This window comes from Hetaerina americana, unplaced genomic scaffold (assembly GCF_022747635.1).
Source record: "Hetaerina americana unplaced genomic scaffold, ioHetAmer1.1.p SCAF_7, whole genome shotgun sequence".
NCBI lineage: Eukaryota > Metazoa > Arthropoda > Insecta > Odonata > Calopterygidae > Hetaerina > Hetaerina americana.
In genome coordinates, this window is record NW_027287316.1 from 76165068 (window position 1) to 76182964 (window position 17897).

The 17897-nt window shown below is 40.9% G+C and overlaps 1 long non-coding RNA gene across 1 annotated transcript in view; it reads left to right on the forward strand.

Annotated features, from left to right (window-relative positions):
* Window positions 1-17897, forward strand: part of LOC139696741 (uncharacterized) — a 256202-nt gene that overhangs the window by 161139 nt on the left and 77166 nt on the right. The window contains exon 3 of the long non-coding RNA XR_011702650.1: window positions 3946-4022. This is a non-coding gene — a long non-coding RNA (uncharacterized lncRNA). The remainder of the gene's footprint in view (window positions 1-3945; window positions 4023-17897) is intronic.

Consider the following 17897-nt stretch of genomic DNA (forward strand, 5'->3'; position numbering starts at 1 on the left):
GAGGTACGAGACGCTAAAATAATGAGCCATTACCCGTGACATCATTTTAAAAAACGGCCACCATTCATTGGGATTGAGATTGATTTTTTTACCTCCTTCCCTTTGACGCAAGGATACCTGATATTTCAGGGGACGTCCTCGCACACCTGGGGGCGTAACTCATTTCGTTTGACATTTCGGAGGACGTGGAATAGGCGCCTGAAACGTCCGCTTTTTGGCGTGGAAGGATTTTCGTTTTTATTTATTACAGCTGCCCACTCCGGATTCAAATTTTTTTAAAAATTTATCCCGAGCGTTATGTGATTAAACTCTTCGAGGAGTCAAAGTAATGTAGAAACTATAATGAATAACTGATCTAGCACTTTTCCACTTGATAAAATTTTTATTTTACGACCAGGTTTCGACGTATTACATATCATCAGGTAATAAATTGAAGTTGTGTGCCGTCTTATGTACATTAAAGATTCCGGAAGGGGGGGAGCGGACGGGAGGGGTGGAAATGAAGGGGGGAGCGAGGGGGGGGGGTAGGCAAGGGAGACGTTTACGAAGGATAGTGGAAAAACAGCGTTTCGACCTTGTTTAAAACAGCGCACATAGTCTTATGGTGCGAAGTGGTCCACTTGGGTGAATTGTGGCAGTCACTAATGAATCATGGGCAGCCGGGACGACGGCAGCAGGTGGGCCGAGGGTTGGACGCCAAGGGGATTAGGCCCTTCTGGAAGGGTGGCGGCGGAATACCCCACACTTTATCTGGTGGAAAAGTGCTACGATCACGTATTCATTATATTCGACTTCCAACACATTACGCCTGAAGAAACTCAATTTGTTAGTAACTCTAACTTATGCATTTCAGCAGATTACTTTCCTGTTAATTACATACCATCGAGTCGGTTGTGAATAATTATGTTACTTAAAGGAAAGGTTTAGTGGTGCCCTTCAACGCTATGTCTGCCGGGAAACGTTTTTTTCTCTCTTTTGTTTTTGACACAGTTGAACGAGCTTAAACAAGCTTTAGTTTAGAGTTATTAATTGAAAATTGTCAATTTTCCACAAAATAAAATTTAATGCGACCGGTTGACCGACCGACCGGCGAATGGACCGGTCGCATTTAAATTTATTTTGTGGAAAATTGGGGATTTTTAATCAATCATGATATTCCACCATTTCACGCCTGAGACGTCTCTTTTTACTAGTTTAAGAGTATTAAATAAGACAATTTTAGTTTCTATTTCACGTTAATGATGTGGAACTTTGATTAGCCCAATTTGTCTGGTAATTTTGAAAAACTATTCATATTATTGGACGGCGAGAACCATACTTTTTAAGTTTAGTGGTTCGTCAGATCCGGAAGGCTGTCGAGCGCTGCTCCAGTGAGATATAATTCTCCCATCAATATTCGTGACCGAGAGCAGATTTTATTGACAAGCTTAAAACGTTGAGGAAAATAAAGAATAATTCGCATAAATTTCACGGAATTTGTCGATGGCTAATTAGCGGGAATCGTTATGTTATTGCACCTTAGTCACTTGCACTTAATGGAGCGGTTGAGTGGGTGTCCACATAATGATCAAGTTGATGTTTTGATTGCTTGCTTGTTGTTTTTTTATCCTTCTGTTCTTCTTTAAACCCTGATTAGTTGCCAATAGGGTGCCTAAATAATAAAAAAGGTTGTCAATTATTGTTTTTAGCCTCTGTAAATTCGATTATTCGGAAAATAGATTAGTTTTCCACCTCAACTATGAAATTATAAAAGGAAATGTTTCGCGCCGCTGCTTCTAAGGAAAGTGTCGGGGAATATTTATTAGTTATTACCTACCCCTTATTTATTTGGTCTTCAACGATATTATCTCCAGATGTTTGTGAATGCGATCTTGCGTAAGGCCAAGTTTATCTTTCGCATATATTTATCACATATATGTATACATTTATCTTGAGTTTCGCTCACCAATTCCACCCACTAATAAATAAATTTCCTGGCCTGATACATATTAAAATATCAAATGAGACGGAAAAAATGAATGACTATGAGTATGATTATGTAACTGTTTATTTTACGTATATTTTGTCGATGGCCACAAAATTTCCAATTTCACCTCATTTTTGGGGTAATTTACTCCCGTTCCCAGATCCCTCTCCGTAGGCCAAAAAGCTTATATTTATGACGCACGAAATGACATTGCTCACAAGGGAGATGAAACTGTTTAGGTATTCCAGACACGTTAGTTTTGGCCCTTTCTAACCTCCCAGGAGCAGGAATTCGAGACGGAGACTTTCGCCGAGAAATGCCACTGCGCCGAAATGTTTTGGAAGTGTTAAAATAGTTTCATTTGGGTGGATGCGCGCTCTGAATTCCTCCCGTCCCACGGTACCAAGAGGAGAAGGGAAGATCGAAGCCAAAATTTCGGACGTACTGTGATTCATTCCCCAGTTGTCGAGTTTATAAATACACCCCATCCCCCCCCGTGCAGATCTGCTCTTTGAAATTCGGGCGCAGGGTAATATTTCTCACGTGTCTTCATCAAACGCGTGATTCGAGCATCTCCTTGCAACTTCACCGCTGATGAAGATACGCATTGACTTAAACATCACGTGATATTGATCAGAAGATTGGTGTATTTGCAGCTCTCCAAACTACCCTCATCAATCCAGCCAATCTCTTCATTCCGTCATGCACCTCCTTGAATGGATGATTTCCATTGCCTGCTTATCATAGTTTTGTCGTTCATCCATGGCCTGCCGCTCTTAACTCTTTTCCTCTGTATCATTCAACTATGGTCTTCTTTAAACTATTGCGCTTCAGGATGTGTCCAACAAGGTTCCCTCTTGTGAGTGTACTCCATAAGCTTCTCTCTTCACTCCCTCTTTTAAGTACATCTTCAATTGTGATGCTGTCCGTAAATTTTATTTTCCTCATTCTTCGGAACTGCCACAATTCCTTCGCCTCCTATCTTATTTTGCCCTGCGGCAAGACCCGAGAACCCTTCGATCAGTGAAACCACAGGTAAATCCTAGAGGCCCTTCAGCGAAATGTATGTATGTTCATACCCCACCTACGTTGTGTACCGTTCTGCTATCCTCATCTTCCTTTTACCCTTTGTAAGATAGGTCTTTTCAGCCTTTTCAAACCTGTTCTCCTCCATCGGATAATGAAAAGGTTTTGTGGACTTCACTAAGTTTAATTCCCCCAATCTAGGCTGTCGGAATTCCTTAGTCGACTAGTTAATTTTACAATTGGGGAATCTCTTTTTATAAATAATAATATATCGCTGGTCATTAAGTTAAATTTAATAGCCTGTTATATCGTCTTAAACAATAGCAAACTTACTTTAAAATATCGTATCTTTTACTCACCGGTTTCGTTCCCTTACAGTTTAATTATAGATCTTTATTAAAAAGTTAATCTTTCATTTCAGCTGGATATTTCTCTTGCACGAGTTGGTGAATAGGGGTTAATATACGTATTTTATTTATCAAATGAATCGTCCTACTTAACATGATATAAGTTATGAAATAATGCTTAAAAATGGGGTGGATAACAAATAAAGAAAATGCAAACAAAAAGTGGTTAGCGTACCAAAACTGTGGACCATGTTTGAACCGTGAAGCTTCCCACCAGTTCAGATGCGTGGCTTTAGATGTCTCTTTAATTTATTATATTAGTTCAATATTTTTTGGTTCTATTAGGGATAATTAGGATGGGATGCAATAAGGGATGCTATTAACAGAACGGTACCCTCGTATAACCCACTAGTTAGCACGCAAGAGGGTTTCCTTCATCTCCGCCATATGTTTTTTGTTAAGTTGCAGCTCCGGGGATTGTTATTGGACGTGAATGACGCTGCTTTTGTTTGATTCCGCCCCTCGCTTTTCGTTATGTTTATTTTTGTTTATGTTTGTTTCAGTTGCTAATGTATTTCTGATTGGATAACTTTTCTGCGTCCGCAGGATACAAGTGTTCGGGTGTGTGAATCAACGTCGTGGTGGCGCTCAACACCCAACATCCGAGGCTGGTGCCCATCAATGTGAGTGAAATTTTCTCTATCTACCCCCCCGCCCCCCCTACCTCCCCCTCTCATTACCTTGTAATGACCAGTCGGGTCTAAATGGGATTCGTTGGTCGATGGTTACGTATGGGATATTGAATGCTACGTGACGTAAATCTGCCATCTATTTTCGCAGTTCCAATTCTTCGTGTGAACAACTGGGGAGGAAAAGGCCTTGATAGTTTACATCAGAAATTTTATCCACGTATACTTTAATGAAAACATTTTTGCGTTTCTCAAAGACTGAAAGTCGCAGTCATACTTTCGGTAATCATAAACATCGCGAAGCATCGCGAAAAAAAACATGATAATCATCCCGATTGGCTTCTTTATTAGTTAGTGGCAGTATTGATAATTTTCTTTTTTGATCTGGATAATTTATATCTTGATCTATATGGAATATAATCTAGGTCGTTCGATAACCTGCTTGGACTGACGTTTCTATGCCCCTGCGAAGACTTTCGAATCATCGCCCGATTTCATACTCTTAATATCTGGTTTTTTCTGGCACATTGTAATCTTTCTTGCGCGTTATCTCTCGTCATCATCTTCATGGGTTATCACTGCGGGGATTGGCCCGCAGAGGATCTTCAATCTCTCGGGATACCTGTCGGAGAATCATATCTTTCTTCCTTCGTATTTCCTCGTGAAGACGTCTTCTATCAATTGTTCGTCGCAATTCATCTTTGGTCTTCCTCCTTAATTATTTTCTTCTGTTTCCTTCAATTATGGTCTCTGGTAAACTAACTTGCCTCAGGATGTTTCCCATTAGTCTCCCTCTTCTCCTTTTTTAAGTGTCCTCCATAAGATTTCCTTTTCATCCTCCCGTGGAAGTGCATCTTCATTTTTTTCTCTCCGAATTCGTTTAATTTGTATCCTTCTTCTTGCGGCAATGTATCTCTATTGCTTCTGATCCTCTTGTTTAAGCGACTGCTGTCGTTCACGCCTCACAGGCCTAGGAGAGTAAACACCACATGTAAGTTTTAATGAACCGCTTCCTTATTTCGAGACTGGTACATTTTGCCTTAGTAGTTGTTTCTTCTGACAATGAGCCTTAGACTCTGCTCCCATGGTCCGTGGCCATGTCAAGAATTGATTTGATTTCCACAGAACTTACTTAGAAGAACGATTATTGCGTTTTTATTGTCCATTTCGCTAGTAGGAGAGATGACCCGCTTGGGTTTAGGGAGATGTGACCGCTTTCCACGTCATACTGGGGTATCTATAATGGTTCATGGGTATGCAAGAATAAACTTCCCCAAAACTCTTTCCAAGTCTACCGTCCTAACACCCCACGCCGTGGGCACTTGTGCCGGGTGGGGTGTAGTTGAATGTAAATAAAATCTGTTGAATTTGTGAATTGCCCTTTCGGAATGTGTAGAATACTAACCGGTAATAAGTGTCTGAATTACTTGTGTGCCTGCCCTCTTTTAATGATTTTTTTCTTGTCCTCTTTGTGTAGGCACAGGAAGAGCTACTAACCATGCAATACTCGTAATATCTGTAGATGTGCTGCACGCTCCTGATGGCGGTGGCGGTTTTTGAATGATCATGAGATTCCATGTGTATGAGGAAATAAAGTGAATACATGTAGAATGGTTGGTGACCTACCACCCCTGCCACACGTCCTTGCGACGGCTTGTGGGTTTTGTGTAGAAATAGATGTTCATCGGATGCCACTGCCCTTCCCCGTTGTGTATCATTTTCAGTTCTTCAGGGTGTATGATAGTGTCTCTGGAATTAATTCGTTAAGATTGTTGACTTGCAATATAAGAAGAGTGTAAGGCCAGTTGATTTTCATTCTTCATTTAATTCACCCATTATGATTTTAATACAATACGTCGTCATCAGTGAGGTGATTTAGGGGTTGGTAACCTCCTCTCTCTGCAATCCAAATCAACTTTTGGGTTATTGTTTTTCGGGACGAGTAATCGAATTGATCATTCTGACCATTATTTATCGAAGTATATTGAAAAAATATGTATATTTACGCTTCGATCAATTTATTTCCCCGCGAACGATCAGAGTTTTAACAATTTATGCCTGTGTCATTCCTCTAACGCGTTATTTTTTACTCTGTAGTTTAAATGTACCGTGACGCTAACGCAAAAACATTTTAATTTGATTCATATAAGTTGGGAATGCGGAAATCGAATTAAAATTGAATGAAACGAAGCGGATAACCGTAATTTCGAAAGCGTTCACTTCCGTCATAACTTTACCGCGGGTGAAACGGAAATAGCTCTGGGAAACGCTTTCTTTCGTGGAAGTGAAATGTTTTAACAAATAAAACAAAGTCCAAATCGTGTAGTTTTCATCTACATTTACGCAATTTCCCGCAAGGGTGTGTGGCGGGGGGGTGTTTTGTCACCAACCATGTATACTTAATCCCAATCATGTCACCTCTGCACAAATATTAGTTTGATCATGCACTTCAACAAAGCTAATCACACAAATGAGGGTACTTACATGCCACAGTATTTAATAACAGGATACGTACATCAAAATGTGCTGTAGAACCGTTAGCAATATGATAACATGCATGTATGGTTTCATGCAAACAACGGTAACATGCGGGATATCGACAGAATACGGTAACTGCGACTTTTAATTATCTCTTACGCGATTGCTTTCATGTCTGTTTTGGTCTCTAATAGTACGAGGGAAAAGCGATATTTTAAATCTAGTCCTCGTAATATCTATCTCCCTGATTTTAGCCCCGCGATCTGATCAATGGGGCCTAACTAACGTGAAATAACAAAGATCCTCCACCCTTCCATTACAATTCTCAAATCCCCTTTTTATGAATCCTAGTTTTAGTGCCTGTCAAGACGTGTACTGATGCTGCTTGGTTCGATTGGGTTAAAAAAAACCTTCGTATTTTTCTGCTGAAAATCTTTGTGGAGGTATTTTTAATATTTTTTGGCTGCCGTATAAAAAACTTGATGTCATGACACCAGAAATACGCTTGTAGTTCTAGTGTCATGGCATTCGTATGCTGAGAGTTTCAAGTAGTTAGTCATCAGTTTTTTTAATAAAAAATGCTGGCGGGTGCATATCTTTTTTTGGTGTAGTTCTCCCGCTTTGATCTCTAATGTCATCGAGGGGTGTTCGAGAGTGACAAGAGAGGCGGTCGACATCACTTGGTAAGTAAGACCACGCCACTCGCTGTCTTGCTCCTCGATCTTCTTGTCGGCCGCGCAGCTGTATCCCGTTGCCTATCACCCACGCCCCGCGCCACGCAGTGCACACCCGTCAATTGTTCCTTCTTTCACTTTCGTCGGTAATACGCTCCGTCTCGCTCGTTTTGTCTGCCCTCATTCCCCTCCCCCCCCCCAACACCCACCCTTCTCCCTCTCCCTTTAAGGCGTGGGCGAGGATTAGGTGCATCCATCAGCATCAACGAAAGTTAGTCACGCTCCCCATTGGTTTAGTCCCGAGTCCACTTGAAATAAAGGACTAATTAGATGATTGCCCTAATCGTAGCCGTCTTACTTCTCCTCATTACGGGTCGTTTAATTTCGTCTCCTTGTCCACCCATGCCGTCTGGCTGCTCAGTGCGCGTCGAGACATTTACTTGCTCCCTTTCTTAATGTCGCGATGACTGCATGTTTGTCGAACTTCTTAAAGGAAACCGTCGCCTTTCGTTTTTTTTCGCGTTCGCGGAGAGAAGCGGTGGCGTCAAGACGCTTACTCAGTGCCGACCGAGGAGAAAGGCACTTCATTTTTTGCTGGCTCTCCAATTTCGCACTCTCCGAAAAGAAATTTCATTAGGTTGCCCTTCGTGTTTCATTAATTTAATCACTACATCAGCAATAACCTGTCGCCAAGCTGCACAGATATCGGGATCGTTTCGAAATAGATTATACGAGGCAGTTCTCGTAGTTCATCCTGTGGTCGTTTTTTCCTCCTCAAGTGACAAATTATGATTAAATCAGGTGTCTCTCTCTCTCAGTTCGAAAAAATAAATTTCTTTTGAAAATTATCTCATGATCGATCGTTGGGTTCTCTATCATTCTTTGACCAATTGACCAATTAATGTTGCGAAAAATATTCGACTGGATTCAGGGTGGAGAATTTAAGGTTTTTAATTGCCGAGTGTCCGGTTTATACGTGCAAGGTCTGTTCAAAAAGTAGTAGGACTTATTTTTTTCCCGGATAGACGGATGGGCGGGTGACGGTTACTCTGGCTGGGTTCGAGGGAGGGGGGTTTTAGGAAAGCCTAGGAGGCCGGTGGCAGTGGGCTCCCAACCTTTGTGAATGGTTCGTTTGCGAAACCTCTATAGCGTGACCTCGTTACGCTCCGTCATGAATCGGTTATTGGAACAGTGCTACGCTATCAAATTTTGAGTGAAACTGGGTAAAACCGAGAAAGAGACTCATGACATGCTCAAGGCAGCCTATGGCGATAACGCCATGGGTAGATAAGGTGTTTGTTAGTGGCAAAAGTTGTTTCGGGAGGGTAGAGAAGATGTTGAAGACGCCGAACTTTCACGGACGCCCTTCGACCTCAAAAAGTGACGAAAATCTTGTAAGAGTGAAGACTTTGTTCGACAGGGATTGCAGGTTAAGTGTTCGCATGGTTTATGATGAACTTGGCATCCCTAGAAGTGATGTGCATTGACTTGTGACCGAAAACATGGGCATGGGAAAGGCGTGTGCGAAGTTGGTGTCGCGAGTGCTCTCGGATGAACAAATGAAACTCGCACGCGGGTCTGTCAAGAGCTTCTCGACCATGTGAGGAATAATCCAGAATTTTTAGACAATGCCTCACCAGACTGGTTCCTCTTCCCTCGCCTCAAATCCGTGCTGAAAGGACGTCACCGCGGCTCGGTGGAAGCGTTACAAACAGGCCGTGACGAGGAAGCTTAGCAATATTCCGGGCGCCGCCTTCCGGAAGGCGTACGAGGCGTTGAAAACCCAGCTAGCAGCGATGTGTGGACGTACAGTGTGCTACATCTAAGACTTTTGAGTGAATGTATCAATTCTGGCAATACATTTTTGCCACTGCCCTAACATTCTCACCTGGACAGTACTTAATAAAAGCTTTTTCACGCCTTTGTTTCCCCATCTATTATTTTTTTAAATTTGTGGGAAAGTATTCTCATTTAAGCAATAGCTTCTGAATTCATCCAGGAAATTCTTTCAGTATTTTGCCAGTAGGTATTCCACTTTCAAATAGAGGATGTACAGATAATATGCGTTTCAATAAAAATTACGCATACTCGAATTAGGAACCTGCGAAGTCACTACAGCATCATGTTTAAACGTTGATATCTCTTTTACGTTCAGAAAAGTTAAGTAAATGTGTTTTTTCCATGAAAATTGAGTATATTAGGACATGTCTAAGGTAATATGTATAAATTGTGAAAGGTATTTCAAAGGGCTTCATTTCTCGGCGATATTTTCCAGATATGATTTTCAGACATGGTATGTTCTTCTTCTGCTGTGGCTCTCAAACTACCTTTTCCTCTTTGCGTAATCAATTTACGTGCAGATTCCATTAGCTTCTATCCCCCTCTTCCGTCCCGATGTCCCAATCCGTGTACTCCAGTGGTTATTTTCTTGCCTGGCCTTCTCCGACGGTGTCGTCGCAATAAATTAATTAGGTGTCATGTCCTCTTCTGTTTTTCTTCTCCCTCACCACCTAATCGTATGCGGAAGGATTTTAATTAATGCAGCCGTTGCATCAGAGTTGATGGTTTTACTTTCTTTTGAAAGTCGTATCGGGCCAAGCCTGGAAGGTCCGCGGGAAAAAATAGGTTTTCAGAGTGAATTTGAAGTGTTGGAATGACGTCTGAATGTTGTCATTGGTAATGCCGTGACGCCTCTCTCCGGTTTACCTCAAGCGCAGTCCTGGAATGCAGACTGTAAGCGGTTATACCAACGAAAACACTGTGTCCGACTCATAGATTAATTGCCGAATTCCCGATGAATTTCAGTTGCAGTTTTCCTGAGGTTTAAACAATATTCGATGCACACGCGCTGCTTCTGTAACACCTTCATTCTCACCGACACAAGAATTTGTCCAGTCCAGCGTGTAGTGCAAGGTCGCTAAACAAGAATCGCTATTGTGCGGAGACAATTTGAAATAGGGCCACGTAAAAGGTGGTGTTTTACTTCTCACAGACGCCGCAATTAGAGGACTGATCGTGATCAATTAAGCAGTTAAGCAGAAAGACCAGTCTCTTTTTTTTACAGATCTTACATTGCCCCGTAAAACACTAGCGTGTGACCCTCCCGTCCCAGGAAACGGATGGGCTTCCTATTAAGAACGTTGACGATATCGAACCGTCTTACGGAGTGGTATAAAGAATGGAAGTTATGATTAAACAGAAAATTTACAGGACCAAAGTTTTGGAAAAAAAAACAGAAATTATATGACGTAAATTGTAAAATAAATGGGATCGAGTTAAGCATCAGAGAACAGGTCAAATACTTGGGTTTTACTTTCTCTGGCATCAAAACTTTGCGTGGGGAGCACACGTTACAAGAATATTCGGGTTGGCCATAGAAAGAAGCTGCGTAGATTTCATTACACGGGCGGTCGGAAAATGTAGTGAAAAAGTAAGAAAGAGACGTTAGTCCTTTTTAGTTAGGCCACCTTGAGAATACGCGGCAAGTATCTCTGTCTGGGATCCATTGGAGAAAATGTTAATTAAAGATTTGGATTAGGCTTAGATAAAACCTGCTATATTTATTGAAAATTGCCACGAGAAGAGTTAGCTTGACGAGTATGTTGGAGGTATTAGGTTGGGAGCCTATTGATTTAAGAAGGGTGCAGGCAAGACTTTTTATATGGTTATAAAATAATAGAGAGACCGGCACAGACACAGATTAAAGCATTCGTTCTTCCTTGGCACGATACGCAATCATAGCAAAATGGAATCCAAGAATTCGAAAAATTTAAACCAACTTGAATACTAAAATTTGTTTAAATGATCAAGTGAAACAATTATTGCTTGGTGTATAATACAGGCAGATATGTACACGAAAGTTGCATGTATTCAGCTAACATGCATGAAAATATATGTATAGACTAATGATTCTTCATGCGTGGCTGGTGCCTTGACAACCCCCCCCCCCCCGCCACACGCCCTTGCGGCGCTTGTGGCTTATCGTATGGATGTAAATGTACTTTCCAAGTGGCCTTCGTCCAATCGATAACGTCGATACATACAGGAATACATCCATGGTGTCGTATGGCGTGGGATCCTAGGGACCGAATGGAGGAAATGTCAGGAGACTCTCTTCCCATGATTACATTTTCGGCTAACTTCCGTAGAAAAAAAAATCCTTTTTTTAGATTGAGAGTGTGAGCCAACAATAGGTTAGTGTCGTGGCCTAAATCAGTGGTGTTCAACTTAGTTCTCGCACATCACGTCCTGGACGGAGCCCTTAATCCCACCACCTAAATCTTCTCGTGGATAGTGATGATATATACTCATTGGTCATGTCGTATGATGCATGACCAAGGTGTATTATTTCAACTTAAGCAAATTTAATTTTTCGCTGACAAGATAAAGGAAAGACCTAAGTATTTATTAGCATTTTTATTTATTGATTAAACAAAAAGTGATATCTTAAAGAGGACTCTTCTCCGAAGTCTTCTTCATCCATCCCACCGATGCTTCTGAAAGAAATTGCGTGTCCCGCATCGCAAAGGAGTTGGAACACTTATTGACTCAGTGGATGAAAAGCACACCTGCTGAAGATTGGGTCCAGGCCGTAGATTTCTAGCGTTCTAATAGCATCCACAAGGGACTCATTTCTCAAAGCTCCAATTCAAGTTCCAAGGTTTTTGCATTTTATCGAGCCGACGATTCAAAGTGGTAATATTTTCAATGCGAGAAACCAACTAAAATAACTGCAAAACGCTACTTTTGGACAACTATGAAATAATAACTTGGGGAAACACATTTAAAAAATTGGATTTGCTTACATGTATTTGGGCAGTCAGTTAATCATTCCACCGTCTTCTAGGGAATTATTTTGCATAGAATCGATTTGAGCTGCATAGTTCTCTTTATATCAAGGTAGTGCACACATTTAATAATATTTCCGTAAACGAAAGTTATGTGGAACATTACTGGAGGTGGACGCCCATGATCGCGCTAGACCTTCGGCTCACAGGAGTAGGAAGACCATAATGTTTATTTTTTAAAGAAAAGGAATGAAGTACCGGTAATTGTTGTTGAAGACCGTATTTAATTACGCATCAGGTTTTATATGCAATTGTGTAAGAAATGCTAATGTCATCATTAATTTGGTGTTAGTATTTTTTTCTTTGAATAACTATTAATAAACATTATTTTCAAGCTATGATTTAAAAAAATCATAGTTTTACTGATTGTTTTGAGTTTGCCGACCGTGAGATATTATTCTTTCAGCAACAGCGGTCATCCTTTTTGACTAAATAATTTTTTTAATTATATTTGATTTTGCTTTGACTATCGCATAAATTGCAAAAGAATATTTGCAGTGTGTCACCTAGATTGTTCAGTAGTATTTATTCTGTTCTCTGTCCCTTCCCATCCCCGTTTTTCGTTTTTTACGGGACAGCCTGCCTAAAAAAAAGGAGCAATTAGTAATTTTGTATGAAATTCAAAATAATACGTCCAAATTGTTTTAGATTTTCATTAGATGGATGTAAGTGGTGTGTGCAAAGCGTGCGATGGCTTATGGTATTCAGTGGATGGCACGGAAGCAGTGCGGGTATTCTTTCGGTGTGGCCATCATCCTTTGATATACAACGAACGGGTGGCGTAGGGTTGATTTCAAGCCAAACGTATGGTTGTGAGAAATAAAGATATATATCGACACAATGAAGATGTTTTCTCCATATAAACCGGGTGCATAAAGATTACTGCACGGAACCGATATATCTCAGGTCGATTACAATCGTCGAAATGACGATGTATACGACCATGTCGATATATTGTCGGGAGGACTTCATAAAAATGTGACCGTACTAAATTGCTGGTACTCGATACGGAAACTGTTGTCGATATACAATCTGGTTGATATTAATCGATATTCATCGCTGCACTCGGAAATCATCGCCGCTTTGATATTTATGCCGCATATACGGTCGGTGTTGGAAAATGAATATCAATTCAACCAGCACGAATTCCCACGTGCGAGTCACTTAGCTCACGTTACGGGCGCGGGGACGGCACCTGCGCATCACTGAACTGGGCGTTGCTTTCGTTTCCCATCATCCCCCGCATCGCGGCGGAGTTCGCCCCCCTCTCGAGGGGGGGGTCGCCCGTCAATTTGCGGGGCACGCGACGTCAATGCGTGCGGCGAACTCTCGGCTCGGAACCGAACGATTACTTTGCCCTCTCCGCGCTGGAAGTTACCTCGCCTCCCCCGCCTTCGTTGCGTGTTTTATATCGGTCGACAGCGAAGATAATCCCCTCCCGACCCTCTACCCCCACCACTCCCCTCGTCAATCCCGCCTCCTCCCCCGAGATTCCCAGAATGCATCTCTGGAATGAATTCGACCTTTCTCGATGGGATAAGGCGAGTGGCGCTCCGTCCAACTTCCATCCATTCGTTTTCGACCCCGTAACTCTTTCGTCCCCATCCACCCCTTGCCGCCCTCTACGTCGGCCTACCTCCTCCAGGACTGTCGCCCAAGCTAACATGCAGAGTTTTCATCTTCTCCATTCCGTCCAGCCAAGCTATAGTCCGCTATTCATACGGTGTTCTCACGTGGCACGATGGCATTCCCTATTGTTATCACTGTTAGTCTAGTATTTAAGGTCAGTTTTGGCTGGGCACATAGACTAACCGCTGTTACGCCTCCACAAACAGACACCACAACGTGACACTCCACACTGCTTTCTGAATTCCTCCTTACCCCTTTTATTCCGTCCAGCTTCCCTATCATGTTCCTGCCCTTTCCTACTTTTTTCTAACGCCCTCCCCTTAAACACAGTCTTCAACGTTCCATCTCCAGTCAAATTATCTGCATCTGTCTTTCCTGCCTCCTTTGGATTTCTACCAACAATCCTCTCTCCTCCCCCAACATGCAGATTACTTCTTGGTTTGATTTGCTACCTGTATCTGTCCATTTCACCTTTTCCATATCCAGATCAATAAAACCTCCGATCCGCCCGTTATATTGCCTCAGGGACCGAGTTTCCAAACCGTGCAAGACTGACGCTCTGTATAAAATATTTCGCTATTAAAAAAACGAAGTTATTCTTTTTTTAACATCCTTTCTTGAGATGGCTGTTAAAAATTTCCTTTTTTGTGAAAAGCTTCTCCGCCTGACGCAATTATTCGCCGTATGTCCCTATTACTTAGGCTATCTTTGTGTAAAACACTTCCCAAACACGCGTACGTGGGCATTCCCTGTACATCCTTTATGCCGTCGACTTCTGTTTCAAACGTTGCACACGATGCTAAAATAATCTATTGCTCGGATTTGCATCGCGGTCGTTTGACTTTTTCACAGCTGTCTTCTATCCTCTCAACCTCCGTCTGATTTATGTCCCGCGGCCGGGCAGTTTGAATACCATGCAGGACAGTCAGAAAGTCATTCTATCTTCGTCAATCCATCGCCGATGCAGTTGATGGATATTGTTGTCCTTAAAAATTTTATTAGTTGAAAAAAAAGTCAAATTTGTAAATTTTACCCTTGTTCCTTATTGACATAACCCAATTGAAATAAGACTTTTTCAGAAATTTTTGATGGGTCATTTTTCTGGAGGGGAAATTTAAAATAGTTTTGGCGCTGAATCGGGGAATCACCCGAATTAGATTGAGGAATACTGATGTACGCCGAATTGCACTTTTTTTCATGGTTAGGGTATTTTTATGTACAAGGTGTTTTCAGAAAAGAACGGGAATTTTTAAATTTCGCGCGTTTGGAGAGTCCGATTGCCAAAATTATTTATTATGTTGGTATACATGCCCCTAAAGTATGATAAAATTTTCAGCTGCATTCATTGTTTACCTAGTCTTTGGCAGCCGCCTCTAAGGTTAGACGTGTTTCTATGAGCTCGCCAATTTCCTTTGATTAAAAAAAATGGGTCAAAGAATATATATCGAGCCTTAGTTTCGGCATCATATCCGTAGATTCAATTTTCGTCACCTGTTGTAACACGTTTCAGTAATTCTGCATTGTCGTTGACTTCATTTAGTGACTCAATTGAGCAAATTCCATTCGCCGCTCTTTTTGTTGTTCGAAGTTCAACAATTTCGGAACAAATTTTGCTGTCACGCGTTTCTTACCCAAAACATTCGAAAATATTTCATGGCATGAGCCAATTCCACATGCCAACATCATCAGCGACCTCTCTGATTATTGTGATTCGGCGATCATTTAATAACCATTTCTTTCACTTTTTCCACGTTTACATTTCGGTTGTTGGATGTGCTGGGGTGTTCGTCATCTTCAACGTCTTCACGGCCATCTTGTGGAACACGATTTGATCACTCGCAAACTCTCGTTTTACTCATAGCAGACTTACCATACACCCTTTGTTAACATTTCACACACCTAGTTACACTTTTTCATTTTTTACGCAAAATTTGATACAGATTCTTTGATCCAATTTTATTAAGAAACGAAAATCGCCGAGCTCATAAAACCACGTCTAACAGTAGCGGCTGCCCCAGGCAAAGCACACAATAAATGTAGCTGAAAATTTTATCATACTTTATCATGCTCTCCAAACCCGCGAAATTTAAAAAAATCGCGATATTTCCAGAACACACCTCGTACATGTCGTACCATCTGATTTTGTCACTGTCGCCCGCTTAGGAGTGAGTAATGAATACCCACTCCTAGTTATATGGCTTTGTTAAAATCATCGGTCACGGATCGTATGAGGGCACGCAGGGGAGATAGTGACGCGTAGGGCGGAGAATCGTGACGGCCGTGGGTGTGGAGGCCGGCGAAATTGTTGTTTTCCACACGCCGGCGGAAATTGTGTTTTGCGGTGGGTAAGTGACTCTTCCGTTTCTTTCTTAATGGCCTTCAAATTTTATTCAAAGTTTTTGTCGGAATTGTTTCTCATGCCTCAATTACACCCTTATTTATTTTTTGCGACACCCCTTCTCTTGTGCATTCTAAGCACATGATTCCTATTTGTAAGAGGAATGTGGAAAGTTTCTACTTGATAATGCATTCGTAATTTTTTTGAGGAGTACTTATTTGTTTGTGCTTGCCATAGTTATTATGGACTACAGTGTTTCTATGTGCTATATTTTTCAAATCGTCCTTAAAAAATTTAGCGGCGCCACTTACGCGCACTACTCGATGCTTACGTGTCTTAGCTTACTTTATTGTTGTTCTATGGTTAACGCATGCTCTTGTCAATATGCTAGTGTTATAGGGTTTGTCAATTAATTTTAACGCATGTTTGACCGTATTTTTCGTTCTAATATGATAGGAAGTGTGTGCAATTGTGAATTAGTTTATACTCATCCGTGACCTTTGTGTAGTTTTTTTAACGCAAATGACGCCATATTTTTCGTTCGATTTGAAGGGCGATCTTCGATAACGTGAACTCTTTCAATTAATCACGTTTTCTTCAGCTGGATACGTGATTTCTAAACATTGTTCGTCATATTATACAGCCGGGTGTGTTATTTATGTCATATTCCTTTTATAGCACTATGAACTCAGAATTATGTGAGTGTACTTCGTCTTCGTGATGAAGAACTTTTTGCTTTTTATTTGCGAGGAATTATCCAACCCATGATGCATTAGTTTATTCTTGTAGCAAATCAGCGCTCCTACTTTTCCTTTTTTTCGTGTTCTTTTATTTTTTTCGTCGTTTGAATGCTTTCGTGGTCTTGACCGTTCCATTTTCGGATTACGGACACATTTCGTACCTTGAGGTGAGGCTGTCAGAATACATGCCCCGAGTGATGCCCCGAGTGAAAACAGCAGGTCCACGTGCGATGTTGTTTTTTCATTAATTCTCCTGATTTTCACATGGATGATGATTCATAAAATTATTTTTTTGTAAGAGTTTTATGTACTACCTGTCGCATTTGTGTGTAGTTTTGACAGGTATAAATAATGAAATTTTCCTGGAACCGGATTATCTTGTTTAAATTGTAATGTGCCAAGAGAAGACAGATTAATAATGTTTTTGCTTTTCTTGTTTGAAGAATATCTTTTTTTTATGGTGACAGGGAAATTTCTTACCTCAAGTTAACTGCTGTATTTCACGAGAGCCCTTCACAAGGTTACACTTGCACCTAGTTCATCTTTGAGGTACAGCGATAAACGATTTTTCATTCGAATTTTCAGGAACCCAGATGAGTTGTCCTATTGATGCATCGATTGATCTATTGACATTGATAATTTTGAAGAACATGTAAATCGACAATTTGCGTCAATGTGACAATATTGTTGATATTACGATATTGACTATGTGGACGATGTTGCCACCATGGGAAAGATAATTTGGCAATATATCACTATGTACGTATATGATGAAATGGCTAATATTGCTCGATATGGTTGATATTAATTGATATACCTATTATGGTGATTATAACTAGAAATACCAGTTATGGTCGATATTACTCGACATTTCCGATATTACTCGATATTTCCGATATTACTCGATATTTCCGATATTACTCGATATTTCCGATGTTACTCGATATTCCAGAAAGTCATTGCAATTATGAGGTTTCCTTTTATTATTATTATTGTCGGTAATCTACCGGTTAAAATAGATTTTCGGTATGCACTACCTATTTAAACCGATTGATAACCAATAATAATAATAATAATACGACACCTCCTCATGGAAATAACTTTCTAGAATATCGAGCAACGTCGAATAAATCGAGTAATTCCCGGAGATTTCATATTTTTAT